The sequence below is a fragment of the Leopardus geoffroyi genome, chromosome D3 (genome assembly GCF_018350155.1).
Source record: "Leopardus geoffroyi isolate Oge1 chromosome D3, O.geoffroyi_Oge1_pat1.0, whole genome shotgun sequence".
NCBI lineage: Eukaryota > Metazoa > Chordata > Mammalia > Carnivora > Felidae > Leopardus > Leopardus geoffroyi.
Window position 1 is genome coordinate 786009 of NC_059339.1, and position 27704 is coordinate 813712.

Here is a 27704-nt window from a genome sequence, read left to right on the forward strand (position 1 = left end):
GCAGAGAGGAAAGCAAACTGGGTGCCAGTCCCAGGAGTTCTCATGGATCAGAACGTAGTCTCGTGGACATTAATTGTTGTAAAGGGGGCTGGGAAAATGAAAATCTGGCAAGGGGCGGGGTGGGGGAGGACTTTACTAGGTCTGCCTTAAACCGAGTGTGATTCGTCATAAGGCCAAAGGAAGACGGCCATCTTTCCTGTGGCCAAGGGGTTTCTGCCTCTTAGGGAACACATGGGGCTAGGGGAGCAGGGGAGCAGGGTGTGTATGGCCGTTTGGGGACAGGGCGCACTGCCCCGTCATGCTGATTTGGTAACAGCACCCTCATTTTCCCCTGGCGTCACTCCCTCCTATACCCATTTGGTGAAATCAGGGGGGTGTTAATTCCATCCGTGGCTCCAGGTGTTTTGCCAAAGGAAAAATCCCATTTCCTTGTCCCCAGTGATGGGTCCAGGCGTGGGTGGCCATCCTCGGAAGGGACGATCACTCTTTCCGTCAGGGTTTGGAGGCAGGTGGGTGTCAGCGGGGGCTTCTGGCTGCCACGTTGCCATCGCGAGGGGAGGAGTGCCTACTCCGGAAGGGATCCCACACGGAGCACAGCTGAGCAAGGAGACGGAGGGAAATACGTCCTGAAGACGCTTTTAACTTCTGGATCCCGCTGTGCCCGAGGCCAGCACGTCCCATGGACTTTACAGACACACGATTCAATATATTCCCTTTTCGTTCAGGCCAGTTGATGTTGAGTTTTCCGCCACAAGCACAGCAGAGTGCTGTCTGAGACGGCCCTGTCACCCGTCAGAAGCCCCTGCAAGCCACAGGGCCCGGGGGGGGGGGGGGGCCCGGGTTTTCTAGTTCCTGTGCCTCGAGGCGTGATGCTCCTCCCCAGGCCCCTGACCGCCCTCAGGCAGGGCTGCTGCTCTGGCGGGCAGTGGCCCCAGGGAGTGGGCACCTGCAGCTGTCAGGCACCAGGCTGGCTTTTGTTTCTTTGTTTATCCGGCAAATGCTTCCTGAGCTCGGTGGGGCTTCTGAGGTCCGGCAGGACAGCATTTGTATTTGCCAGCTCTTTTTTTCCCAGACGCCCAGCCTCGGCGTGGGTGAGGGACGTGGGTGTGAGGGCACCTCGGGCTGCCGGCGTCAGTGCTCCTTGCTGGCTGTTTCCTGCTTCGTGGCTCACCTAATGCAGCTGCGAGGGGCCGGGCTACGCCGAGGCCACCTGCTCTGGTTGCCTGGGTAACAGTGTACCCCTCGCCTGGCGGGGGCGGGGGGTGGGGAGGCGATGGGGCTCTGCTCCACGCGGTGATTCAGGGGTCTGGGCACATGGAGCGTCTGCCACGGCCCCAGCTGTGAAAGGGAGCCCAGAGGGAGCCCCCCGATGTGCGATGCCTGGTCCCCGAGGTGACACGTGACAGAGCAGCCACCGGAGCCCCCCAGATACGAGAGGAAGCCGGGAACTGGGGGGCCAGCGGCTACCTCTGCAGCAGCGGGTCACGGTGCTGGTGTGTGGACGGCCCCGATGCACCCCGGCTGCTGCTCCTGTCTTTGTAAATTGCCAGACTCACACTCGGAGGCTCTGTTTTCTGGGCCCTCGGAGATCAGGCAAGGTCTGAGTTTCAGGGTGGTTCAGGTCAGCGTTCCCCCTGAGCACCCCCTCTGCGCTGGTACCTCTGTGGGAGACACCAGACACCGTCCCCGCCTGCGACACAGAGTCTCCGTTTCAAAGCTTCCGAACCTGATCTGATTTCCGCCGCAGGCTCGCCTGTTTGGTAGGAGGGGGTCGCTCGCCAAGGTGCTTGAACACCCGCGGGCAGATGGGACCTTCCTCAGCCGCAGTCCCCACCCCTCCCTCTTCCCTTCCCCCGCCGTGTGCCTGGCCTGCCTGTCTCCTGTCCATCTGCACAGGCGTCTGTGGTGCTGGATCCCTTACCTGCCTGTTCAGATTACTCTCCAGGCCTCAGGTATTTCCAGAGAGTTCCCCAAACCATGACTTAGCCTGCTCCGAGATGACCTTTAGAGATTCAGGCTGAGGATCGTCACTCCGGATACAGGCTGGAGCCTAAGTGCTCGGCATGCCCGGAGCTGTGCAGAGCACCACCAGCGCGGGCGCAATGCTGGCCCCGCTCAGGAGCCTGGCCACCGCGTGACCACCCGGTGCCAGCCCCCCCCCCCCCGCCCTTTACCTCACTCTTCAGACCTTGCCTGGCTCAGCTTTCCCAGTCTTACCTGCCCTCTGTAGAGGCTCGTGGCAATTGCATAGGGCCCTTCCTGTTGGGAAGGACATAAACCCAACTCGACCAGCTTAGGTAACAGGGAGAGACTTGATTCATGTGGCCGTAGAGCGTAAACCCAGCCTGACCCAGGGGTTCAAATGGTGCCAGCAGGACCCCGCCCGCCTCCATCCGTCCCACTGTCCTCTGTGTCGGCCCTGTTCTTAGCCGGGCTCACACCTGGGGCGGCAACACGGCCCTCACCCGAAGCTCCAGGATCACACTCTCTGAGGGCAGTGACTCCAGCGAGACAGTCCTACTAAAATCCCAGGGTTCCCTCTGATTGGACTGACTTGGGCTACGTGCCCATCCTGGATCAAACACTGATAGGGAGATGATGATGATAACAGTAAGAGTTAGCAGTTTTCAGTGTTTATCAAGTGCGAAGGTACCATCTTTCTATCTAGACGTTTGTCACAACAGCCCGATTACATCAATTTTTTTTAATCCTCGTTTTCTAAATGAAGAAACTGGAGCAAATGAGTTCGAATAACTTGATTCCTCCTCCACACGGGCCTCCAGCCCAGATGTCAAGTAACCGTGCTGTACCGCCCGGGGAGAGTCAGAGGAGCACGTTGGAAACATGAGAGCTAGGACGAGCCCTTGCTGGGGGATCCGTAAGGTGAAGGTGGCTTCAGGCTCACCTACTCTAGAGTATCCCTTCTCTTGATGTCACGTGATGTGGGGACCGGAGGACTTGGCTCACATAAGGCAGTTGGGGGCGGTGGTAGAATTTTCCTCCAACAGGGCAAACTGGATATGGAGCAGCCCCTTCCCCGTCCCTTGAGCCCCCCCTCCGGACGCCCGCGCCAGAGGAGGTAGTGCTGGGGTGTGGGAGAGCCCCTAGCCAGGCTCCCAGACCGTCTCCCACATGAGACTCCCACAGGCTGGGCCCAGGCAGAAGCCAGCCCGGGAAACGCCACGGCAGGGTCAGGACGAGGCGAGGAGTGAATTCCGGGGCAGACAGCGGGGCCAAGACGGAGCGTGAGGGTGGTCACCACGAAGAACTTGCCGGCGGGTTACGTACGGAGACGGCGCCGTTCTCGCCCCGGCGGGGCCGGGGGCTCAGACTTCTGCTAAACAGGTAGGTGTTCAGCCCTCCTTGGTCATCTGTGCGTCCTGACACTTTTCTAAGGTGAAGAGAGGCTGGCGTCACAAGGAAGGACTTTCGAGGTCCTGACAGCCCGGAAGTGGAGAACACTCAGAGTAGGGGCGTTGCGGCATCAGTCCCCCTGGCAAAGGAGACCAAGGCCCCCAGGGGGGGACTTATTCAGGGTCTCATAGGGCGGCGGAGGGGGGGGGGCGCGCGGGGCGTGGATCCAGGATACAGCTCACCTGCACGGATCTTTTTGGAGCCAAAGGGCATTAGTGAGGACTCGGTAAAAAACCCAAGCCCATCAGATGTGAGTGAAAACGGAACTATGTTAGCTAGCACAGGCAAATGGGAATGTCAGGGAGGCTGGCTTCAGGTATGGCTTAATCCAGAGGCCAGCCCGGGCCAACATGTCCAGATCTCCCTGGCTCTGTGCTCAGCTGTTCCTTCCTGATTGTTTGCACTGACCCGGGGGCATTGCTGGCTTGTCCAGGTCACGAATGGGAGAGACACAGGCCCCCACTGACTTACCAGACCTGGCTTTGGCCATGGTGAGGTTAGGGCCCCTGAGACTGTACTTACGGGGGGGTGGGGGTGCTCCTCAAAGCAGGCTGAGGGGCCTTTAGCAAATGCGGGAGGGAGGCAGCAGGCAGAAAGAGCCCCTGTCCCCCACAAAGAGGCTACGGTGCCCCCAACAAACGCAGGGACGGAGCCCCGTCTGCCCCTCCCAGGGGAGGCTCCTGGCCGGAGCGGGTTCCCTGCCGCACACACGCCCTGGGGGCTGGGCCAGCAGCCCGGCCTGGCCGCAGGGGGGTCAGGCTGCCAGACAGCCCCCCCGCGCCCCAAGCTTTTCCACGGCAACGGCTGCACCAGCAGACCACTCGGTTCAGCAGTCACTTTATGAGCCTCTCGGAGGAGGCCACACCCCACGTCCCGGAGAGGACAGCGGGCGCCAGGCCGGGGGCGCGTCCACGGTGACTCCACGGAGGGCCGGGCAGGGCTGGGACAGGCTGAAGCTCGTTCCTCGCGGACACCTAGGTTCTCCCGGGCGGCCGAGCACGGCTGAGGTCAGGCCTGACGTTTTGCGGGTGGATGACCTCAAACACTAGCGGTCTGGGTGTTGGGCTCCTCATCTGTAGAACACGAAGAATCACGCCCACGCCCTAGGGTGAGGGACACGGCCAGGTGTGGCGATGGAAGCGTCGTCGGGCTCCTCCACTGGGCGCCTTGAGGACAGGCAGGAAGATGTGGGCGCCCGGAGACGACTGAAGTCAGGGACTCAGGTCTAAGAGAGGAGGCGTGCTGGGGAGAAGCAAACCAAACCGAGTCCTCCCTTCTTCCTGATTGATCCAACAGATCTCGGTCTCCTCGGGACGGAGCCGGGAGCACCGACCCGGGTGAGTGCAGCTGTGGGTGCGTGAGCGACACCGGGTCACGGGCCGGGGGCAGGGAGGGACTCCTGACGGTTGACGAAGGTGTGGCACTGCCGGTGGGACCCCTACAGGTTACTGGCAGTGGGCCCGGATTCGTTGTAAAGGCACGTGGCAAACTCTAGGCTGACCACCAAAAATTTTTTCCAAGAGATGTTGTTGATACGCTTGAAACGGATACAGGTGTGTTTGGGGTGCCGGGGGCCCCAGGGTGGCGCCACCCTGGGGCCGGCACACGAGGGACAGGGCCGTGGACGCTGGAGCAGAGACACGGGAGCAGGGAGGGAAGGACGCGGGGAGGGGGCTGCGGCCGGTCCAGGGAACAAACACCTTCTGCCTCTGTCCTGCCAGCACTGCCACCAGGGCAGGGGCCCCCCCCGCCTCAGCTCGTCGGTTCTGGGGCCGAGCAGGACGGTGAGGCTGGAGGCTGGGACGTCCAGACAGAAGTTCCAGGACAAGTACAGGCGAGTGGCCTGCGCCTGTCCTGAGCCCTCGGGGAGGCTGGACCTGTCCTTGGAGGCTGTTCTCTGGGTCTGGGTCTAGCCCCTGGGGTGTTCAGTTACCGCCCTTGTAACCGCCTTGGACAGATTGTCTGCCCCCCACCCCCAGCAGCGTTGTGCTCTGTCTTCCACCCCTACCCCCGGGGGGAACGATGGTGTGCTCTGTCCCGTCCCCCCACCCCCACCCCGCCCCCGCCCTGGGAACGGCGGTGTGCAAACAGCCAGCCCCGAAAATTTGATAAAATTTACGAACCGATGTTACTCACCCGAAAACTCCAATCGCTCTCCATCCACGACGGCCTTGGGACGACAGACGGCAGGCCCGCTGCCCCGGGCCCCTCCGGGGGCTGTGGGCGGTGCTGGGGTGCTCTGGGGGGGGGGCGCTGTGGCCAGAGAGGGACATCGGTCGGCTCGCGGAGGGGCTTGTAGAGCGAGTTCTGTGTGGCTCCATGCAGGGTGGCCGCTGGGGGATGGGTGCATGGTGGGATCAGGCTGGACCGTAGGGGCAGAGCTCTGAAGCGCAGGGCATGGTGTTGGGAGCTGAGGGAATGGACTGTGTGAGGTGAGGCGTGTAGAGAGCATGAGTGGATAGTATGTGGGGAGGGTATGGCACGCGTGGAAGGTGTGGGTGGACAGTCCAGCGCCCTGTGTGATCTGAGTCAAGGCCAGACCCGCGTGTGACGGGGCCCTCAGCCCCTCAGAGGCCCTTGCCACGTGCTCGGGATCCAGACGAAGCAGAAGCAGGGTGTCCCTGCGGCCTGGGGGGGACCCGATGTCTGCACAGACCTGAGGAAATGTGACATCTGGCTCACACCCGTGACAAAAGCTTTTCCGGGGGGGTGGGGGGTGGGCACGGGCAGAGCGGGTTCAGCCCAGCTCCAGCCTTGCTCTCTGTTGCTGAGACCTGACGGCTTTCCTAGAATCTGGAAGGCCCCCCCAGTTTCTCTCCTACCCTCACATCCAACCAGGCCACTCACTGAACGGTCCGTGCTCCGGGCCAGGGTGGGGACCGGGGACTCAGACGGCGAGCACACGGTGTGGGGCCTCCTGATGCCCCAGGGCTGTGCCGCACGCTCACTGGTTGCCCAGACATGGCTGGAGCCCCTGCCGAAGGCCCGCGTTCTGGGCCTGGGACGCAGCTGCACCAGCTGGCCTGCTGGGTGCCACGTCAGGTGCCACGGAGAGAAATAAGGCGGGAGGGGTAGGGGGCGAGCGTGCAGGGAAGGGCCCGCTGGGAGGCGCCTCGCCTGGAGCAGGTGAGGCCGTGAGCCGGGGCGCCTCGTGTCTGCTGCTCTGCGCCGGGACCGCGGTTACCCCGGCCGTGCTAGAACTCGGCCTGCATCGCGGCACAGACTTGCCCAGGCCTCCCACACGCAGACGGCCGGCCGGCCGGGGGCTGCTGAGTCTCCAGCGTGGAGGGAACCAAGTCCTATAAACAAGCAAAGGCAAGAGGCCCGGTGGGAAGCCGGTGCCCGCCCAGAGGGGAGGCGCGGTCGGAGACCCGTCCTTGACCTGCCGTGCACATCGGCACCCCCCTCCAGGCGAGGCGCTGGCCTTTGCCGCCGAGCTGGCTGTGGACCAGAGGACAGACGCGCAGGAAGGCCTTAAGGGTTTCCTATTGGCCGAAGCTACCCGGAAGGACTGGCCAGTTCTCAAGCCCGGGGGCGCCGGGGGAGAGGCAGGTTTGGGGTGCTACGTTTGTGTCCTGGGGCCACAGTAACAAAGCGCCACCAGCCGCGTGGCTTCAAACAAGAGACGTGTCGTGTCTCAGTTCTGGAGGCCAGACATCCGAGATCAATGTGTCCTCAGGGCCGGGCTCCCTCCGGAGAGCCCCGGGGAGGGTCCTTCTTGCCCCGTCCCACTTCTGTTGTATCCCCCGGGTCTCTGACCTGCGCCCAGCTCAGCTTCCTCTTCCATGCAGCCCTGTGGCCCCCCCACCCCCCCCTCCCGAGGGATCACAGGCTCTGGAGTGTGTCTGTGGTGTGGCCGTCCCCGGGTTTGAATAGGAGGGTTAAGGCCACCTCCGCCCCCACGTGGACTTTGTTCAGGAGGAAATGTCTAACACCACGTGGTCCCTGGAGTAACAATGACAGCCTCTGCGGCTCGCGCACTCTGGGCGCCTTATCCAGTTACCTCCCTGGGGCGCGAGACCACCGAGGAGGCGTCACCGTGCCCGGCTTCCCGTGAAAGCGGACGGTCCGAGCCCGGATCACTCAGCTGGGAGTCCTGCTGCTGAGGTTCAGCGGCCCGTGCTCCCCCTTCCAGGCCATTCTGCACGAAGACGGGACAGCAGCCAGAGCGGCACTTGGCAGAGGCCGCGGGCTCTGAGGGCGGGGGCAGGAGGCCAGCCGCCCTGGGTCGCGTCGACTGTGGCTTCCCGCCACACCAGCTGTGGCATGAGGAGAGGGCAGCGGCACTTCCTCTGCCCGCGACGGGGCTTGTCTACACGGCCGTGGGGAGGCCCGGGCACCACAGCCACCTGAGGCCAGGTCACCTGCTCATCCCTGCATCCGCTCATGAGCGAGGGTGACGCTGCGTGTGCTGTGGGTCAGGCCCCGTTCTGGGCGCTGGTAACCAGCAGAGGCCAAGACGTGAGGGGCCCTGCCCGGCGTGGGGCTTTCACAGGCGGCCTCTGGAGCGACTGTCTCCAAGAACGTCCAGCCGGACACATCGGAGGGAGACACAGGGCCCCCTGCTGAGGCTTCGCGAGGCCAGGGACACTGCAGCCTCTGTGGGAGACGCGATGGGGCCAGGCGGGGCCGGGGTGCAGGCCCCCAGGAGCTCCTTCACCTGGGCACCCGGGGGCTGGGAGCGAGAGAGGAAGGCGAGGCTGAGGGCCGACAGGGGAGGGGCTGGGGAGCACAGGCTGCAGGGGACAGTCTGGTGGCCTGGATTCCGCCCGCTGGTGGGGCCCCGGCCGGCCGGGCAAGAACGTAGCTTCCCTCACGCTGCAGACTTTCAACATCCGTTCAGGTTCCACTGAACGGCGGGGGGGCGGGAGAGTTTTATTTTTTCCCAACACTTCGTCATGAAAGCTTTCAAACACAGAAGCCGAAGGAACGTCCGGGGCAGATCGGCGTGCCCGCCACCCATGCCCCCTCCCTCTGGGCAGCCGGGACAGGCGGCCCAGACAAGTGTCCACAGCCCCAGGGGCGAAGAGCCCAGGAGTTTCCCCTCCTTGTTCCGGGGCCGGAAGCTGAGATCCTGGTGTCACAGGCCGCTGCCCCCCCCCCCCGCCCCCGGCCGCTGGCGTCCTTGTCCCGTGGCCGTGGCCCACCTCTGCCTCGTCGTCAGGTGCCCTCCGCCTCTGTGCCCCTGGATTTGGGGCCCACCCTAATCTGGGCTCATAACATAATTGCATCACAAAGACCCTTTTTCCAGATGAAGTCCACGCGCCCCATGGACACCTCTTTTGGGGCCACCAAACGGTCAACAAGGGCTGGGCCCGGGGGGCGGGGCCTTTAGCCCACGAGTAATGACTCACCAAACACCGAGCCTGCCGGGAGGTGCTGGTGCATGCCGGGCTTTAGGCGCACGCTGGTCACCGCTGCAAATCAAGACGTGGGTCTTAGGACGTGCGGGGGGTAGGTTGAGGGCTGCGGATGTCGGGGCGACCCGGTGCTCGCCTGGCTCCTCGGCACCGCTCATTTCCGAGCACACACATACGCGGACGATGAAGGTAATTAAACGAAGATGAAAATTTAATTTGAAACCTGACCTACAGACAAGAGAGGCCTGGTGTCCCCCGAAAGTCAGTCCTGGGGGGCAGCTGGGGGCAGGTGCAGGAGGCGCTGAGGAGGAGGTTCTCTGTGGCAGGGCTCCCCGGGTTTGCTGTGTGGGGTGCTGGGCCCCAGAAGGGCCGGGATTGAGGGCTGGCTCTGCCTTTGCCTCCCTGATTCCTTCTCGTCCCAGCCACTACCTCTGACCAGGGGGTGCCAGGCGGCTCCCCAGCTCTCTGAACAGACACCTTGTATGTCCCCGAACGGTGAGGGCGAACCTTGGGCCCGGGCTGTCCACGTGCCCCCCCACCCCCACCCCAGCAGAGCCACCAGGGCTCTTGGCTGGGGAGACGAGGCTGGGGACACAGAGAAAACCAAGGGAGGTTCCCGTGTCCACGAGGGCACAGGGCATGGAGCCCACGGACCACTGGGACACGGGCCTCAGGCGACGTTCTCACCCGAAACGATGCTCCGGGGCACGGAGAGAGGGAGCAGTCACCGTCCCTGCTGCCTACCTAATCAGCACGGACTTGTGGCTCAGAGCGGCGCGTCTGGGGTCAGACGTCCGAGGCCCACGCGTGGGCCGGGCTGGTCCCTCCAGAGGCTCTGGGGGGAGCGCACCCCCTGCCCCGTGTGCTTTCTGGATGCTGCCCGCATCCTCGGCTCTGCGTCACCCCAGCCTCTGCTGCGGCCTCCACCCCTTCCGGGCCTCACCCTCCCACCTCCGACGGTAAGGGCCCTCTGGGTGACTGGGCCCCTCCCCGGTCATCCAGGACAGTCCTCCCAGGACAGAGGAACCTTAGTTTAACAATCTCTTCAAAGGCTCTTTGCCTGACAATCTGACATATTCACATTATAAGCACACAGAGCAGGACCTGGTGTCCCTGGGACTCTCCTGCCCACCACACCTGAGTGACACAGAGCCTCACTGGACATTGAAACACGTCCATTTTAGGGGCGCCTGGGTGGCTCGGTCGGTTGAGCGTCCAACTTCGGCTCAGGCCATGATCTCGCGGTTTGTGAGTTCTAGCCCCGCATCGAGCTCTGTGCTGACGGCTCGGAGCCTGGAGCCTGCTTCGGATTCCGTGTCTCCCTCTCTCTCTGCCCCTCCCCTGCTCATGCTCTGTCTTTCTCTGTCTCAAAAATAAATAAAAACATTTAAAAAAAAAAAAAAAGAAAAAAAACCACGTGCATTTTAGCAGTATGTTTGGCAGACTTTCGACGTGTTCTGGGGTGAGCTGCAGCCGCTGAGGCCGGCGGGAGGGAGGCGTGGCCCCGCCCTGTGCCAATCATGAAGGCGGTGGGGGGGGGTCCCCCAGAGAGAGACCCAAGGGCCGTGCCAACAACGTCGTTTCCCACCTTGAGGACAGGTGGCGCCGTGCCGCGCGTGGCCTCGGATGAGTTAGTGACCGCTCTGTGTCCCCGATTCCCCACCAGGAACAGTCTGCCTCGGAAGGGGAGGGAGGGCTGAGGCAGGATGACACTGGCACGGCAGGTGCGCCTCCAGGCACGCACGTCGACGGAGCTCCCCCACCCATGTGCTCTCCTCCCGTCCGCGTGCAGTGGAACCTGGCGGGCTCGTGCCCTGGCCGCAGCAGCCCCGCGACGCCTCCTCTCCTAGGACATCCAGGCTCAGGGCCAGCCACCCTGCTGAGAGGAAGCCCCAGCAGCCCACGTGGGGAGAGGCCACGGGGGTGGGGGAGGAACCAAGCCCTCGGCCCCCAGCCCCTCACCGCGGACGTGCACCCTCAGCCTGGCCAAGCTCCTCTGGTGACGGAGTCCCGGGCAGAGACGTGCGGGTTCACGAGCGAAAGAAATGAGTGTAGCGGACTGAGCCGCCGAGTTTCGGGGTGGCTGGTCTAGCGGCGGCAGAAAAGCGACGCGCCACGGAGCACCGAGCACGGTGTGAGCACGAGGTCAGTGCTCGCAAACGTTGGCCGCTCTGGTCGGGAGGCCAGGGGTCACTACCGTCCCAGGGGTCCCGTGACACCACACGACGCTTCCTGGAGGCGGGAGCAAGCTCCGCCTGCCGCCAGCGTCCTGGGGGTCCTGGACTGGGAGAAGGCGTGCAGAGGCGCCTCCAACACGCGGAACCGGGGGGTTCGAGGGACGTTGTCTTCCTGGCGCCTCGTGTCCGACTTCCTTGGGGCGCCGTGTCTCCCTTCTGCGACGGTGTACTCTCCCGGGCCCCCCGCCCCCCAGAGCCTTCGGATGGAGGGGAGGAGGGCTTCCTGTGGCCCCCGCCTCTGCAGCAGAGCCCCGCACGGCCCTGGGCCTGTGGACGGCGTGGACACCTGCCAGCACGTCAGATCGGTGCGGGGGTCTCTCCGGGGGTGACCGTGCCGCCAGGGACACTTTGGTTTTCACATCAGGCGTCTTTCTCCCCCTCTGGGCTCCTCTGCCTCCCCGAGAGGCCTCTTGCGAAGACAGTGGTCCCACCCGCTCATCCGGGATAATCCTATTTTAAGGTCAGCTGATTATCGGCTTTAATTCCATCTGTAGCCTTAATCCCCCTGCCGTGTAACCTAATATATTCATAAATTCTGGGATCAGTGTGGCAGCCAGGCCTCGGCTTAACTTGATCACATCAGCAGAGACTTCTTCCAAATAAGGTTGCATTCAGGTGCTGGGGGTGAGGGCTTGGGCACGTTGTTTTGGGGGCTGTCCCCCCCCTCCGACGAGAGCTTAGGTGAGCGTGTGACACACCGTGAGCTCAGTGTGTACTGGGTGGCCCGGCGGGGCACGGGCAGGGGTCTGGGGCCAGCCTCCTCACCCTCCGAGAGCCACATCACCTGTCTCTGGTGTCTCTGCACGGACCTGGAAGGAAGCCTCCCAGCATGACGGCTGTAAGCCTGACGCGGCTGCCAGCTCACAGCCGTCGAGGGGCCCCTCCCGCCCCCGCCGTCTCTTGCTCTCCAGCCCGCTAACCCGATGGCTTCTGTGGCAGCCGCCTCTGGGCTCCCCAAGGACAGGAGGGTTGTTGAGGCCCCTGAGATCTGGGCCAGGAGCTCGTGTGGCATCCCTCCCCACGTCCTAATGGTCAAGGCTGGACACAAGGCGGGCCCTGATCTGGGCTGGGGCACGTGGACCCCACCTGACGGGGAGACGGCAAAGTTGCACTGAGAGGGGCCTGAGCCCAGGGGAGAGCGGGGCCTGGCGGGCCTCGCCTCGCCCCACACCCAGCAGGGCATGCGTGTGGGCCCTTGCTCTGAACTTCAGGAAGCTGTGCTCCCGGCTGACCTCATAGCCCACCCCAGTCTGCTGGGTGCGCGCCTGCACACGCGTGCTCACGCACTCACACACAGATCCAGGACTTTCCTTATAAATCTGTAACCCTAAGACTTCAAACACCCATGTTTATTCCAAATACAGGGCTCTCCTGCCCAGGCCATCTGCCTGCGTGCTGGTGTAATGCTCAGGGCAGCAAGTCTTCAGCAACCCTCCTGGTGCCCCCTTCATGCCTGGCCCCTGGGGATCCCTGGTCTCTGCATGGGGCCCCTGGGCATCCCTGGTCTTCTCAGGGGGCCCCTGGACACCCCTCGTCTCCGCCGGGGCCCCTGGGCATCCCGGGTCTCTGCCGGGGGGCCCTGGGCATCCCTGGTCTCCGCTGGGGCCCCCTGGACACCCCTGGTCTCCGCCGGGGGGCCCTGGGCATCCCGGGTCTCTGCTGGGGGTCCCTGGACACCCCTGGTCTCCGCCGGGGGGCCCTGGGCATCCCTGGTCTCCGCTGGGGCCCCCTGGACACCCCTGGTCTCCGCCGTAGGGCCCTGGACATCCCGGGTCTCTGCCGGGGCCCCCTGGACACCCCTGGTCTCCGCCGGGGGGCCCTCGGCATCCCGGGTCTCTGCTGGGGGTCCCTGGACACCCCTGGTCTCCGCCGGGGGGCCCTGGGCATCCCGGGTCTCCGCCGGGGGCCCCTGGGCATCCCGGATCTCTGCTGGGGTCCCCTGGACACCCTCGTCTCCGCCGGGGGGCCCTGGACATCCCGGGTCTCTGCCGGGGCCCCCTGGACACCCCTGGTCTCCGCCGGGGGACCCTGGGCATCCCGGGTCTCTGCCGGGGGTCCCTGGACACCCCTGGTCTCCGCAGGGGGGCCCTGGGCATCCCGGGTCTCTGCTGGGGGTCCCTGGACACCCCTCGTCTCCGCCGGGGGGCCCTGGGCATCCCTGGTCTCTGCCGGGGCCCCCTGGACACCCCTGGTGTCTGCCGGGGGGCCCTGGGCATCCCTGGTCTCCGCCGGGGCCCCCTGGACACCCCTGGTCTCCGCCGGGGGGCCCTGGGCATCCCGGGTCTCTGCTGGGGGTCCCTGGACACCCCTCGTCTCCGCCGGGGGGCCCTGGGCATCCCTGGTCTCCGCCGGGGCCCCCTGGACACCCCTGGTCTCCGCCGGGGGACCCTGGGCATCCCGGGTCTCTGCTGGGAGCCCCTGGACACTCCTCGTCTCCGCCGGGGGGCCCTGGGCATCCCGGGTCTCTGCTGGGGGCCCCTGGGCACCCCTGGTCTCTGCAGCGGGCCCCTGGGCATCCCTGGCCTCTTCCCTGTGGCCTTGGAGCAGAGAGAAGGCAGGGCCCTACACCAGTCAGCAGCTCTCCTGTCTGAGCAGCCCCAGGCCCCTGGAGACCCCTGCCCCACCTGCTCTCCGAGGCAGCGCTGCCCAGACCCCTGTCTCCCACCACCGGCCTCTGCTGTCACGAAGGGGCTAGGGTCTCCGGCTTCCCCAGGGACCCTCCCGGGACACTGGCCACTCATCTGCAGCTAGCTCTCTCCTGGCCCCACAGACACCTGTATCTGCGGGGAGGAGCCCTGGGTGGCCTCAGCCCTCTCCCACTGTCCCTGTGAAGCTGGGCTTTCCAGACCCGCTTCCGCCTCAGGCTCCTCACCCCTGTCCCTCAGAGAAGGGTAAATGCCTTCAGGGGCAGGCAGGGGTGAGGAGGGGGCTCCCCGGCAGTGGGAAGGAAGCAGAGATCGGAGGTGGGTCATGGGTCCTGTGCGGATCTGCGGGCCCGGCCGAGCGGGGGGCCCAAGGAGCAGGCAGCTCTGGGGACCCCTTCACACCGCACACCGTCTCCCAGAAGAAAAGCCACAGTCCTCAGGAACGTCTCTGGAGGCCCGCCCCCCGGGCCCCGGGCTCCCATGCTGTGGGCTGGATGTCTCCTTAACCCTTCCCACGCAGGCCAAGGATGGGGGCCCCTGACCACCGGGGCTGGGCGCCCGCTCGCCCTCACCCGGGGCCGCTGCCTGCAGGCTGGGGGCAGGGCCAGGCCCGGTGGGGCGCCCCCACGCCTGGTCGTCCAGGGCCCGTGGCGAACCGGCCCCGGGTGTCCCTGGCTTCACCAAACCCCCCTTTGGGGGAGTAACAGGGCCTGCTCAGCTCAGCCCCACTCATTGCAGATGAACGCACTTCCTGAGTCGCCGCGGGGATTCCGGGACTCAGTTCAGTGCCCGTCCTCTTGCTGCTGGCTGGTGAGAGGCCGGTCGGTCGGGAACCTGGCTGCTGGGGCCAGCCCTCCCTGGAGCCCCTAGCCCTCCACACAGGACCCCAAGATGTCGGTGGGGCACACGGTTGGCCCCGCCGTGCCAGGATCTGGGCCCACGCAAGAGATGAGGCCGTCCCTCAGGGGTTACCACCCAGGCGGAGGCCACCGTCAGCAAGACGGGGCCTCGTGGCCCCGGGGGAGCCAAGCTGTGTGTCGTGTGGTGGCTGGTGCCTCGTTAGGGGCCTGAGGAGAGCCAGGAGGACTGGCCTGCGAGGCTTCAGGGGTGAGCAGGGGAGGTGACCCGGGAAGGATTCCTGGGGGAGGGGCCGTGTTAGGACTGGGGGCTGAGGAGCAGCCTGAGGCCAGGGGCCGGAAGTGGGTCTTCGCAGATGCCAGTTGACATGAGGTCGCATGGGATCAGGGTGGGCCCTGGATCCCGGGCACCGGGGTCTTTGTAAGGGGAGGAGGGACGCAACGAGGCTGCGAGAAGAGGGCCCTCCGGGGTCCCCAGACGGTTAACGAGCCCACAGGTGAAAACTTAAGTGAGTCAGGGCGCCTTCCATGGAGACAAGCAGGTGTCCGTCCCGTGCAAGAGTGTGCCGTGTAGCTCTCGTGGAGGGAGTGGCTGGGGGTGACCCCTCAGAGGCGGCGCTGGGGACCCCGAGCCCGGGCCTCGGTCCCTCCCTCCATGCTCCGTGCCTGCTCCCCGAGGGCCTCAGCAGTTGGGGGGCTGCAGCCCTGGAAACCTTTTCCGGGGACCCGAGGGTCTCGGGGAGGGGCTGGAGGGACCAGCGGCCGTGGACATCTTGTCTGGGGACCCCCGGGCCTGACCTCCAAAGCCGTCTATCTGTCCTCCGTGTGCCTTGGGCTGCCCAGGTGGCCCTGCCTGGCCTCCGCCTGTCCCTGGGGGCCAGCGTGCTCAGTGGCCCAGCGCCCCGTGGATGATCCCACCCTGCTCCCTGCCTTCACTGATGTCACAGGGTCACCTGGTGGGGGAGGGGCGGGTGTGCAGCGGCCCCTAGGCTCCCCCTGCCACGTTCGTTCCCCTCCCACTACTTGGCCCGTGGCTTTCTCAGTCCCTCCCATTTGAGAGCATGTTCAGGCTGCGTGCCGTAGAAAATCAACGAAATCCTGGAGAAACCCCCAGAGACCACACACTGGGAAATGCTCTCTATTCAGACACTTGGAGACCAGGGAGCGGATGTGGTCCTGGGGCCAGGAGGGGTAGGGGCAGGCCCCGGAGCCTCCCAGGGAGGGACGGCCATGGCCCTGCAGGCTGGCCCCAGGGCGAGGTCAGGATGCCTCCCTGCCCCCGCTGCCCACCCCTCAGGTTCAACCTCCTCCCCTGTGGCCCCAGGGCGAGGTCAGCATGCCCTCCCCGCCCCTCCCAGTCTCACTCTCCTCCCCACTGGCCTCTGGGGGGTGGGGGGGGGGGACACAGGCCTCGGGGGCTGGGCTCCCAGGGGCAATGAGGCCTGGCCCAGCTCCTGGGCGCCTTCCCCCCGGGGGGGGTCTGATTACCCCCGCACTGCAGGCCTTCGGTACCCTCCCTGTCGGGAGGTGTCCACGCAGTGGGGTGGGGGCTCGGAACCTCTTACATCAGCCCATTCACGTGGCCTGCTTTGAAAACCCAGCCTTCCTGGCGGCTAGTTGTCCCTCCTGGGGGGTACTGGTGCTGCTCCAAGCTGGGTAGACGCAGGTCGTGTGTGCTTTGGGCGTCTTGCCCGGTGTTTGATCGATGCGTGCTCAGCAGCGGACGCCGCGAGGGAGCCTCGTGGCCTCTGACGCCAGGCTCCACTGCTCCCACACAGGCCGGTCTGCCTTCCTGGCCACCCCTGTCCTCTGGGGCCGGCAGCGTGTGGTGGATGCCAGGGTGCTGGAACGTCGCCAGGGCAGATGGGGCACCCCCACGTCCAGCGGGGCTGAGCAGCTGGGCCAGCGGGTTCAGGCATCTCCGGGGGGAGATCGGTCCCTCTGGGGCTCTGGCGGACCGTACTTGTCCTGGGGGGTTTGGGCCAAGAGGAGCGTTTATTGGCTGCTTCTAGGGCCTGTGGCTCTGGGTGGTGGGTGGGCCGGCTGCATGGGCACCTGCAGGGAGACCCAGTCTGCACCCTTCTGTGCACTGTGGCTGTGAGACGGGAGTGTGATGCCTGGGGACTCGGTGAGCGTTCGAGGACCCTGTATGGGAGCCACCGCTGGGATCCCACGTCAGTCTGCAGCCTCTGGGGTTCAGAGGGACCTGGTACCACAGGCAGAGGGCACCCTGTCTGGGGATGGGCAGGGGAGGGGGGGGGCACTGAGCATGTTGGTGGGCATGCAGGGGGGGACTGGCAGGGGACGGGGGGGCATTGAGGGTGTCGGTGGGCGTTCAGGGGGCACGGTTCGCTGACAGGCCTCACCACCCCCTGCTGTGCCTCCCAGTGTGCAGGGCCATCCTGACAGCCACCCGGCAGGCTCCAGGGTCCGCTGGGGACAACAGCGCAGCAGCTTTGACCGGGGCCCTCATGGGCTGGGGGGCCATATCTTGCTGTCTTCTCCCGACCCGCCTCCCTCCCTAGGAGCAGCTGTCTACGGCCTCGGATCCTGACCCACCGGACACGGGCCAGCCCCTGGGACAGCCTGAAGTCCCGTGCGTGGCTCACCCGTCAGTGCCCGGCCCGGTATGGGTCGGTGGCCAAGGGGTGCCCGGACGACAAGACTGAGCCGGGATGCCAGCCAGGACTTCTGCAGACCCCCGGTGATGGGGTGCGGGCTTGTCACCTGCTGAGCCCTCCACCTCTCCAGCTCCTCACACGCCCCCCACAAAGCCCACAAACGGCCCTCTGCAGACAGGACAGCAGCACAGAGCCTGGGGGATCCCCGCGCACGGAGGCAGCCGATTCCGCACCCGAGACAGACAGCGAAGTGAATGCATATTTCACACGAGTCAGAAATGGAGTGGTCCTGGTGACCCCCCCCCCCCCCCCCCCCACTTTGCAGGTGACAGGGAAGGAATTATGCTGTCTCCTCCGCGTGCGCACCAGGATCAGGTCAGTGGAGGCACCGAGGTCGCGGGTATGGGGTCTGTGCTTGCCCTGTTCTGACCCCAGGAGGGCCTGGGGAGTGTCTGGGCTCTGGGGACGCCCTATCCCCACCGTTTCTCCACCGTCAGCGCGGGCAGCAGCAGCCTGTTCCGCAGACCCTTACGGGCCAGGAGACGGGACCTCCCTGGTAGAATGGGCAGGAGCAGGGCAGCCCCTGTGTCCCCAGCAATGATTAGTGTCATGAGGCGTGGCCAGACGGGGCCTGGAGCAGCCTCCCCGAGCTGGGCTCGCGCTCGCCTGGGCGCGTCCCACGGGGCACAGCTCCCAGGTCCCCACTCCCCCGTGTGCAGGGGGCAGCCGCCATTGGCCCTATTTCAGGGTCGACGGTGGTGACCCTCCGGCATCCTCTGGGTCCCTCGACACCTGTTTCAAGCACCCGCCTGGATCACGGGTCCCGCTACCACGAATGACCCTCGCCTCCTGTCCCCAGGCTGCACCCCATTGGCCTGGCCTCGGGGCTCCTACTCTGGCTTGCTGCCGCTCCTGTGTCCTGACACCCTGCGTCTGCTTTGCTGAAAATCGGCGACTCTGGTTAAATACAGGTCTCCTTCTGTCCTTGGCCCCTTTCGGCTGAGTCACTGCAGGGAAACAGGAGGGATGTGCCAACTGGTCTCGCTTTAGGCTCACGGCCACAGAGCTCCCGGCAGCTCTCTGGGCTGCGGGCTGTGTTGGAGGCCGGCTCTCCTCTCGCCTGAACGCCCCCCCCCCCCCGCCCCCGCTGACTTGAGACCTCGCTTCCTGTTTCACAAGAGCAGAAGCTGCTGAAAGAGGGCTTTCCCAGCCCTGCAGCCAACGGCCTTGTGACCTGTGCCCGTGAACCCCAGCCCCTTGGGGGGATGGGCTGGCGGCAGCTCCGGGAGGCCCTGGCCCCCACACACCCCCCCCTCCAGCTGCCGCGCATTTCCAGGTCGAGGTGCGCCTGTGGTCTCCTGCCGCGGCCTCTCGGGGCACAGCCTCCCCTCGCTCACTCCCCTGCAACCCCCGGGTCTTTGCACTGCCGTTCCTTGGATCCATCCTGGACCCAAACCCTCTCTCCGAAGCCACGGCCCGAGAGCCCTGCACCGGCACCAGCCTGTCCCGAAGGGGAGCTCGCCGTTCTTGAACGCTCCCTGGCCGAAGTCGTGACAACTGCACTGATTTTCTCCTGGGGTTTGTTTTGCGACGAGGTCGATGGGACAGAGGAGTGTGTGCCCAGCCTCCCCGGCACAGGCTCTCCACCACCATCTCCCCTGCCAGACCCTGGCTGGCCGCCCCAACGGGGGCCTGGGCGAGGGCAGAGGGGTCAGGGCCGGGGTCAGGGTCAGGACTGGGGGCTCCCCCCGGCAGGGCAGGGTGTCAGCAGGAGGTTGTGGCTTGGTGCCGGATTCGGGAACCACACGCGTCCCGGTGCGGAGATTTAACTCCTTAAGGGTCACCCACCCGTCCTGGGCGGTGGTGTGGGTCCGTGGGGGAGATGCCTAATCCGACTCCCCCTATTCCTGCCCCAGCCATCAGACTCTCGGGGCACCTGGCGATTGTCCGGTCCCAGGGCTGGCCCACGTTGAAAGGGCTGGGCTCTGGGCGCCCGGGAGGGGCCACGCGGGTCCCACAGAAACCCCCAGGCCTGGGACTCTCCCTCTCATCAGCTGGGCACCGGGGGCCTCGCTGTCCTGAGGGTGGAGGGACCGTCCTCCTGGACTAGCCGATTCCCAGGGACAGCAGACAGCCTGCCTGAGGGGCTCCCGTGGCGTGCAAACCACCCGGCCCAGGACAGCCTCCGGCCCAGCCTCCTCCACCCTGGCCTCCTGGCCCCGAATGCCCCCCGTGGCCTGGCTGCCCCACCTCTGGGCCCCCGAGGAACACCCTCTTCTCAACGGCAGCCGGGCCCTGACCTGCCGGCCTGGCCCAACCTCACATCTCCTATCAAATCTCGCTGTTTGGCAACAGCCCCCAGAGAACAGCCTGACAATAGGCCCCAAGCTTTGGGGGACCGGTTCCTCCCGTGACTTTCCCTGGACGGGTGTGTGCTTTCCCTGTGGCAGGTCGAGGCACCCTCGGGGACCAGCCGCACGACGCGAAGCACGCGGTTTCGGTGACGCTGGCTGTGAATCACAGGCTCTGTCGCGTGCATTTGAAACTGGCGTCACAGGGTGTAACGGAACAGCACAGTTCGTGCTTATAATTTCGATTTTTTATTTAGTTACAACGGCATCAAATGCTGCGTGGAAAACCCTCTGTGAGCAGAAAGGGACGGAGGGAGGAAGGCTGTGGAAGAAAAAAACCCTCTCATTTGGCGCCTGTAGCGGCACCGTTTCCATGTTTTGAGTTTTGCACCGGGCCCCACAGATTACACGGCCAGTCCACGGCACTGCGTTCGGTGCCCGGTGGGCGTTGCCGTGGCGACGGTGCGGCTTCCGTGTGGGCACTGGGTGCTGTTGCCAGTGGCACGGCGTGGGCGGTGCTGAGCAGAGCCGGCGTCTGAGGGGTTTTCAGGGAAAGGACTCGGGAGGACCTCTCGCCTCTGGCCCGTGTGCGTCTGGGCTCACGGCTGTCTTCAGGGGCCGTGGCGAGGTCCCTCTCGCTTCCTGTCGCTGTATCTCCCAGGCTACCAGCAGGAAACAGGCTTCGCATAAAGGAATCTCGTACACGAAAATTTGCAGACGTGCGGGCAAGGCTGAGGGACCCCCAGAGACAGGCAAGAGCCGGGAGCCTCACCTCTCCTGAAGCGACAGGCAGGGAGCACTCCGTCCTCCAGCCCCCTGTGGCCTGGGGATCCGGGAGGGGACGCCCACCAAGACTGGGCGGTCAGCACAGGAGCCGGTGGGCAGGGGGGGCCGGGAGATGCGGCCGTAAAGCGTTTCCCGAACAGCAAGGTGGCCTAAGGTGGAGAAGGGCTTGGGCAGTAGGGTGGGTCCCATGTTGACCAGCCACATGCCAGCCCATCCGGGAAGGACCCATCCCGGCATCTCTCCACAGCCTGCAGCTTTGGGGGCAAAACCTGGAACACGTCTGGGGAAGATACCCTCAGAAAGTGCTCTCCGAATACCCCAACCACAGCACTGGATCCTATCTGCCTTTGGGAGAGTTGGGGTCACCGCTTGGGAGGAGGGCAGACAGAGGTGCCCCACGACCTCAGGTCAGCTTCCGGGAGTCCCCCCCCCCCCATGCCTTGCCAGCTTGGAGCCGGGCCCCCACCCTGAGACCTCAGGAAGCCGCCCCCCCCCTCTCGTGCCACCAGGCTGAGGACTGTTAATCACTCCGTTAATGACTCAGCCCTCAGGGTTCCCCCGGCTCTGCCAGCCCCTCCTCAAGCCAGGACCACAGCTCAGCAGTGTAACACGAAAAATGTGGCAAATCACTATTGTTCACGATGGTAAACCCATCCCTGCAGTGACAGCGCAGGTTATCAAGTTACTCCGAAGGGCAGCACAGAGTGGGGAGTGTCTGCTGGTGAACAGGGCTGCTGTCAGCGCCATCCGGGGGCTGGGGCAGGATGCAGGGATCCGGAGGCTGCGGACAGGACAAGGGAGCCCTCTGGAAGATGCTGTAACCAGCACGTGCTCTGGAGGGTTCTCTATTTCCTCTCCTTCTCTCCTCCAGCCAGAGCTTCCCCGTAGAGGCAGATGCCTCTGGAGGCGGGGAGGCCAGGGAAGCTGGGGGGGGGGGGGGGAACCTGTGCAGGGGGACTTGTGGGTTCTGGCAGGCCCTGGGGGCAGCACAGATCGGCCACCCCTCCCCCACCCCGGGAGAAGCCTCCGCCCCGGACTCTAGGAGCCCGCAGGACGGGACCTGCCCCGACCCTGGACCTCGGAAGACCCGCCCCAGGCAGGCCTTCCTCTTGTGCACACGAGCGTGCCCATGTGTGGGTAATGTGCCCGAGCGCACGGCTGCACACACGCAGGGCCCGGCCCCCGGCTGCCGCGGGGCTCTGTCTGGGCCCAGACTGAACAACCGTACTCTGTTCAGTGGAGGTGGGGGCAGGTCGCGAGGCGGGGCCTCCTCTTAAATGCTTTTGGCGAGGCGCCCAACAGCAGGGAGGAAGTGAGGCTCTGAGGCTCTGAGGCCTTGCTCTAGAAGAAAAGCCCCCAAACAGCTGCAGCCCAGCCCCCCGGGCCCCACTTGGCAACGTCTCCCGGCGGGTGGGGGGCGGCCTCTGAGCTGCTGGCTCTGGAAACGCAGGTGGCGGCCGAGGGCCCTCTGTGCGCCCGGGAAGCGGAGGCCCCCCGGGGGCCGCCTGCCCGAGGGGCCGAGCCTCCCCGCTGGGACACAGGCTCCGTGTAGGGCATCGGGAAACCGGGCAGCCTGCGCCCCACGCACTGGTCTGGGGCGTGGCTCCCCCACTGGTGGCGGGACCCAGGCGCTGTGCCCACCGGCACGAGAACAGCTCCATCTACCCACCCCACCCCACCCGAGGACGAAGGTGCTTTCACAGCAGCAGGTGGGGCTGCCTCAAAGTCCACATTTTCGTCTTGCCGGAGTCGAGCGGCAGGGTCCCCGTGGGCACGGGACGAGTGGCAGAGCAGGCTCACGAGGCCCCTCTTACTGGTGTGCGCATCCCGGCCGCCGCTCTGGAGCCAGAGCCCCAATTCAAGGGCTCGCTCTCTCTGGAGGCTCCGGGACAGTTGTTCCCGTCCCTCCCGGCTCCCGGTGCTACGGTGGCCTTGCTGTCCCCCGTGTGTAGACGCCTCCCTCCACCTCTGCCTCTGGCTCCGTGCGGTGGCTCCTCTGTGCTTCTGTTTCCTCCTCCGGTAAGACGCCGCTCGCTCGCTCGCTCGCTCGCTCGTCGCATTCAGGGCCCACCCTCATCCGGATGACCTCATCTTAACCAGTCGCATCTGCAAAATCTCCCAGATAATGTCACGGTCTGGGACCCCAGGGGACACGCATGTTGCGGAGACACCATCCGACCCGACTCAGGACACACATCCATACTTACCCGCGCGGCGCTCCGTGGGACGGGCGCAGACGTGGAAGATGTGCGCAGAGGGGCAGCGACTTGCCCAAGGCCCCTCGGGGGCAGACACTCTCCCGTTACCCCCGGCGGCACCACAAACCACCGAGGGGATGGGGCAGAACCACGACCACGCTGACTTGTATCGTGAACTTGGGCCGGGCCGGCGGGGGGCGGGGAGCTGCTGCGCGCTGGGGTCAAGCTCCTCTCTCGGGGGCAGCTGGCTGGCAGAGCGGCCTCAGCAGGACGCTGGCCTCTCCCCGTGGAGAGGCGGTTCCCAGCACAAGCGTCTGCGGCACAGAGAGAAAAGCGGGTGGAGACTGGCCGTTGTTCCAGGTGCGCCCAGGTGTGAGCAGGTGTGCTGGGTGCCAGGCCCAGGAATACGTGGACGTCAGCCTGTCTTGCCTCAGGCCCCTGCTGCCCGAAGTCTGGTGTGGGAGGTCTCTAACCAAGCGCCCACACGGAGCGCAGAGGACCCTCCAAATCCTTGGCATCCAGCCCAGAGCCAGGGCTCAGAGGCGGGGGTGGGCGGGACGGTCCCACACTGCCACCTGGTGGTCGCCGCCCCAGCACAGGGGGATTCCCGGTCCCAGGGTCCAGAGCGCACGCCTGTGGCTTCTCCGGGCCCAGGGTGTGGACTGGACAAGCCCTGCTCTGGGGGTCTCAGGAACCCCCAGGCTCCTTCACTTTCCGTTTCCTCCTGCGCTGGGCACTGTCACCCAGGAGCTGTAGGGAAGAATTCGGGAGCCCCTGTAGGCACCCGGACCCCCAAACAGGGAAGAAGCCCCACAGAGGAAGGGCTGACGTCCCTGCTGCCACAGCTCAGGGGCTCCCCACCTCTCCAGGCCGCCTTTCCCTTCCTGACGGGCGGTGGATGGGCTGACTCTTCACGCAGGGTGCAGAGGTCAGCAGCCGCTTGCCAACAGGACAGACCAGGGGCCAGGCCGGGCGGGGCAGGGTGGGCGGCTGGGCACGTGTCCATGAACAGGTGCTAATGGCTTCAGGATGCGTTTCCAACCTTGCCCAGCGGGAGTTTCCTGCCACGCTCGACCTCCTCGACCTCCTCCTGTCATGACCCCACATGCCCCCCACACCCCCATTCACTCCCATCCTGGCAGTCGGGACGTGACTGGCACACAGGCCAGTCTCCCCCCCGGGACTTTCACTCTGGGGAGAGGGAGGCCCATTACAAGTCAGTCTGCGGGGCAAGTGCCCCGAGACGTGACCGGGAGGCTTTGGGCGGGCGGTCCAGGAAGGAGGTGACCAGTGAGGGAGAGCAGGCCTGCAGAACAGGGAGGCGGGGAGGGGCCGGCGGGCACACGGGCGCCAAGGACAAAAGGCTTTCCTCCTGGGTGATGGCCCTCAGGGACTGCTGCTCCGGCCGAGGGCTGCTTCTGCTTTTCTGGGCCTCCGGAGAACAGAGAGGGTGCTGTGGTGCCTCAGTTTCCCTGCAATCTCGTCTTCGGAGTCAGGTGTTTGAGTCTCTACTCGGCGCTCAGTCCGGGACTATTTTGCGAGGAAGGTACGGAAGGAAGCCAGTTGTCGGCCCCAGATCCCCTCTCGGTCACGGTCACGGGCAGAGCAGGATAGCCGCCGTGTCCGGGTGAGCAGAGGGCAGGGACCTAGTCTCTGGCACCCCACCCCCACCATTGCCCTGAGCAGCGGGATATTGTCCCTAACCTGATTACTGGCCCTGCCACTGCCTCCAGTCTTAAAGAGGATTAAATGGGAGGGTTGGCGGGTTCAGGGACCCGGGCGCCTCCGAGGCAAAGCGGCTGCAATCATGCAGCGATTGGCTAGTTTAGTTGCAGGGACTGTGGCCTGGAGGTCAGGGGCAGGTCAGGGACGGCTTGCAGTTAACAGGCGTTCGGTGGGCGTCTGCCCTGAGGTGTCTGTGCTGGGGGCTCTGGGTCTTGGGTTTTTACCCCCTCCCTCCTCACCTCCCTCTTCTGCTGAGTAAGGAGTTCTCACAACTACTCACTTCTCACACAGCTCAGTGCCCGTTCAGACCCCAGCAAAGTCCTTCCTGCCGCCGTCTCTGGCTTGCTTGCCCCCCGGTGCCCCTTCTCCTCCAGCCACGACATGCCTTCTGGTTTTTCGACCTTCCAAGTGTTTCTGTCTCAGGGCCTTGGCACTGGCTGTTCCCTCTGCCTGGGATGCTTTTCCCTCGAGATGTGCGAGTAGCTGGCTCCCTCTCCCCCTCCGGGCCATCACCGCCTTCCTTCCCCTGCGTATTGGTCCCCATGGCATCCGTCGGCACCCGCACTGCCTTCTGCCTCCCTGCCCTGTGCCGGAATGGCAGGCGGTTCTCCGTGCGTGCCCAGTCCCCCCGCGGCTGCACCCGACCAGGGTCAGCAGACGCTCAGTAAATGTCTGTTGAATGAACAGGGAGACAGAGGCTGAATCCAGTCAGCCCAGCAGAAACCAACTTCTGGGGCTCAGCTGACATCAGGTGTTCCACATGCATTTATTTTTTATCTTGAGAGAAAGAAAGAGAGAGAGGGAGAAGGAGAGAGAGAGAGAGAAATCTCTGCTGTCAGCACAGAGCCTGACGCAGGGCTCGAACCCACGACCCTGAGACACGACCTGAGCCTAAATCAAGAGTAGGACGCTCAACCAACTGAGCCACCCGAGGCGCCCGCACACGTATTTATTGGGTTCAGTCTCCGTGTCCTACGGGATGCAGACGGGGGTTCGAAATTCTGAGCATATTGGAGGAAACTTAATCCACAGGCCTACCCTGCGTGTGTCTGTTCCCATGACATCCCAGGGAGGAACCGGAAGGAAGGAGGGGGCTGGACACTGTGGTACCTGGACACCCACACCAGCTGGGTGGTCGGAGCCCTTGCAGCCTGTGACCGCGGGGCCGAGGCGGCCGCCTCCCGGCGGGTCTTCTGCGTCCCTCGCGCTGTCCCGTGCAGAAGGGAGCCCTTTGCAACAAGCATCCCAGCCCTCCCTCCCTATCTTCTCTGCAGAAAATCACGATGTGCTGACAGGAGCGGCTGCCTGCCTGGCCCCTGAGCGCACGAGCCCCCCAGGGCCCGCCGTGCTGGAGTGAGAAGCAGCCCCTGCCGTGCCAGGTCACCTATGTGTGGGGGTCACTCGGTGCCGCGGGGCGCAGGCCGCCCTGCCCGCCGCGAGAACCGCGTGGCAGGGGCCCGCGTGCAGGGGGGAAGCCAGGCCGCAGGCCCGGCACGACAGCAGCCCTTGGGAAAAGCGGGGAGGAAGGTGCCCGCGGCCGTCGCCTGCGTTGGCCAAGATGCGAGGAGGAGCCAGACCAGACGGGAGCTGCCAGCGTGGAGCGAGAGCGAGAGAGGACGAGGCTCCAAACGTTGTCCCGCCCGACGCCGGGACGCTGGCAGATTTCCAGATCCCCGAGTCCGGCCAGATCCGACAGGGCGTGGGTGGCCCCCTGGACGCCGCGGCTGGCCCACGTGCATTCTGGGAAGCTGGAGGCGCCAGCAGCACGTTGCGGGTGACACGGAGCGGGCGGAGGAATCCATCTCAGATGGGAGGTGTCCCTCGTAGGCCCGGAAAGGGGCCTCCCGAGCAGGCGTCCCCCAGAGGCCCTGGCTCGGTAGGGCTGAAATAGGGGGCCGACCCGCCGGGGAGACAGGAGGGACGGTGAGCAGAATTAAGTGATCCGGAAGGCACACCTGTGAGCCTTCCCAGCCATGCACAGAGAACCTGGCCTCCTGTTCCAGACCCGCTTTGGCCAGTGACCTTTAAAGGCCATTTCGCGGGGTTTCCTGTGCTGGTGGCTGAGAGGTATGTCAGCCGGGGCTCCCAGTGCCCCCCCCCCCCGCCCCGCCCTGCCCCGTGAACTCTGCTGCCCCACCCTGGACACACAGGGAGTGAGGGTGCGCCTTTGACGTGTGGGATCATGGTGGCGGTGGCTTGAGGCACAGCCCAGCCCAGCGGGACTGGGGCGCTTCCCAAGCGTGAGTGGGGTCGGCCTCTCGACACTGCTTTGGAGACAGTGGGCACAGGGCTGTTTCTCCGGAAGGCTCAGAACTCCCTACTCCAACATCCCTCAGACACAACGAGAGGCAGATGGGGCCTGGGGGATGGGGACAGGGGATTGGGGTGGGACCCGGGGCAGGGGGTTTGACGGGACGGGGCAAGACGGCGCAGGGTGGGGCGGGGAGAGGCAGGAGCGAGGGCTCCAGGTTCGAGAGTCCCCTGGGCTCTGTCCCGAGGGAGAAGCAAGTCCTCTTTTGAGCCTGTCCTGGGTCCAGGCTGATGAATGCGGAGACGTGAAGCACCCCCCCCCCCCCCCCGCCTCCCTGCCCCAGGCTGGGGGAGGTGAGACCCCGCAGCCCACCAGCTGCCCAGGACCGGCAGCCCAAGGGCCTGCTTCTGGAGCCCCCAGAAGCCCCAGTGACCCCACGCTTGGAGACGTTGCCGGGAGCCTTGATTCTGCTTACATTACAAACGCAAGGTGTTTATGATGTTATTAGGAACAACGATGCCGTTTTGCGTGCGCGGAGGAAGCCTGCGTCCCAGGATGGTTCACCGGTCTGTTCGCACACAACTTCCACACACCTCTAAAGATCACCATTTTAACAGCTTCTGGCGTAGATAGCAAGAGGCAGTTCCATTTAACAGGGCACAAATCCAATTCCCTCTGTGCCCAATTTTACCGGGCTGCGGAATCAGTTTGAGCCTGTCAGGGTCTTATTCCGGAGTCTACCCATGCCGGCTCTTTCCCTCATCTCCCTGCCTGTCTCTCCTCTCTCAGGAACTCGGTCCTGCAGAGGAAGATGTGCTGATACAAAGTAACAGCCTTCATCTCTTTACAACGAAATCTAATTAGGTGTAAAGGGGACACCGAGCTGGGACCAGCAGGCCTGAGGCCTGGAGGATGCTCCTGGGGGCTGCCCACCCCAGGCCACTGCCACCTCTCCAGCCGCCCCAGTCAGGAGGGGGTCTCTCCGGGGTCTTCTGGGGGTCAGCAGCGTCTGAGGCCTCGGCCCCCGGGATCTGCCACATGGATTTTTGTCCTTGGTCAGAGGAAGCTTCTGCTGCAGTGCTAATGACACAGAGGCACAGCCACACGTCCCCGAGATGTATGTATGTCATTACCCCCCTTTTATTTATTTTATTTACCTATGGGAAACGGGCACAGAGAGGGTGAGTAACTTGTCCCGGGTCACACAGCGAGCGTCAGAGCCGAGCGGTGCTCACCCAGAGGCAGTTTGGAGTCTCGTT

General features: G+C 65.0%; 1 long non-coding RNA gene across 1 annotated transcript; it reads left to right on the top strand.

Moving 5' to 3' along the window:
- The first annotated feature begins 3186 nt into the window (after nt 1-3186).
- LOC123587798 lies at nt 3187-5523 on the top strand. The gene is made up of 3 exons (XR_006707528.1): nt 3187-3345; nt 4711-4751; nt 5136-5523. It is a non-coding gene; the product is annotated as an uncharacterized LOC123587798 (long non-coding RNA).
- Nucleotides 5524-27704: the final 22181 nt, after the last annotated feature.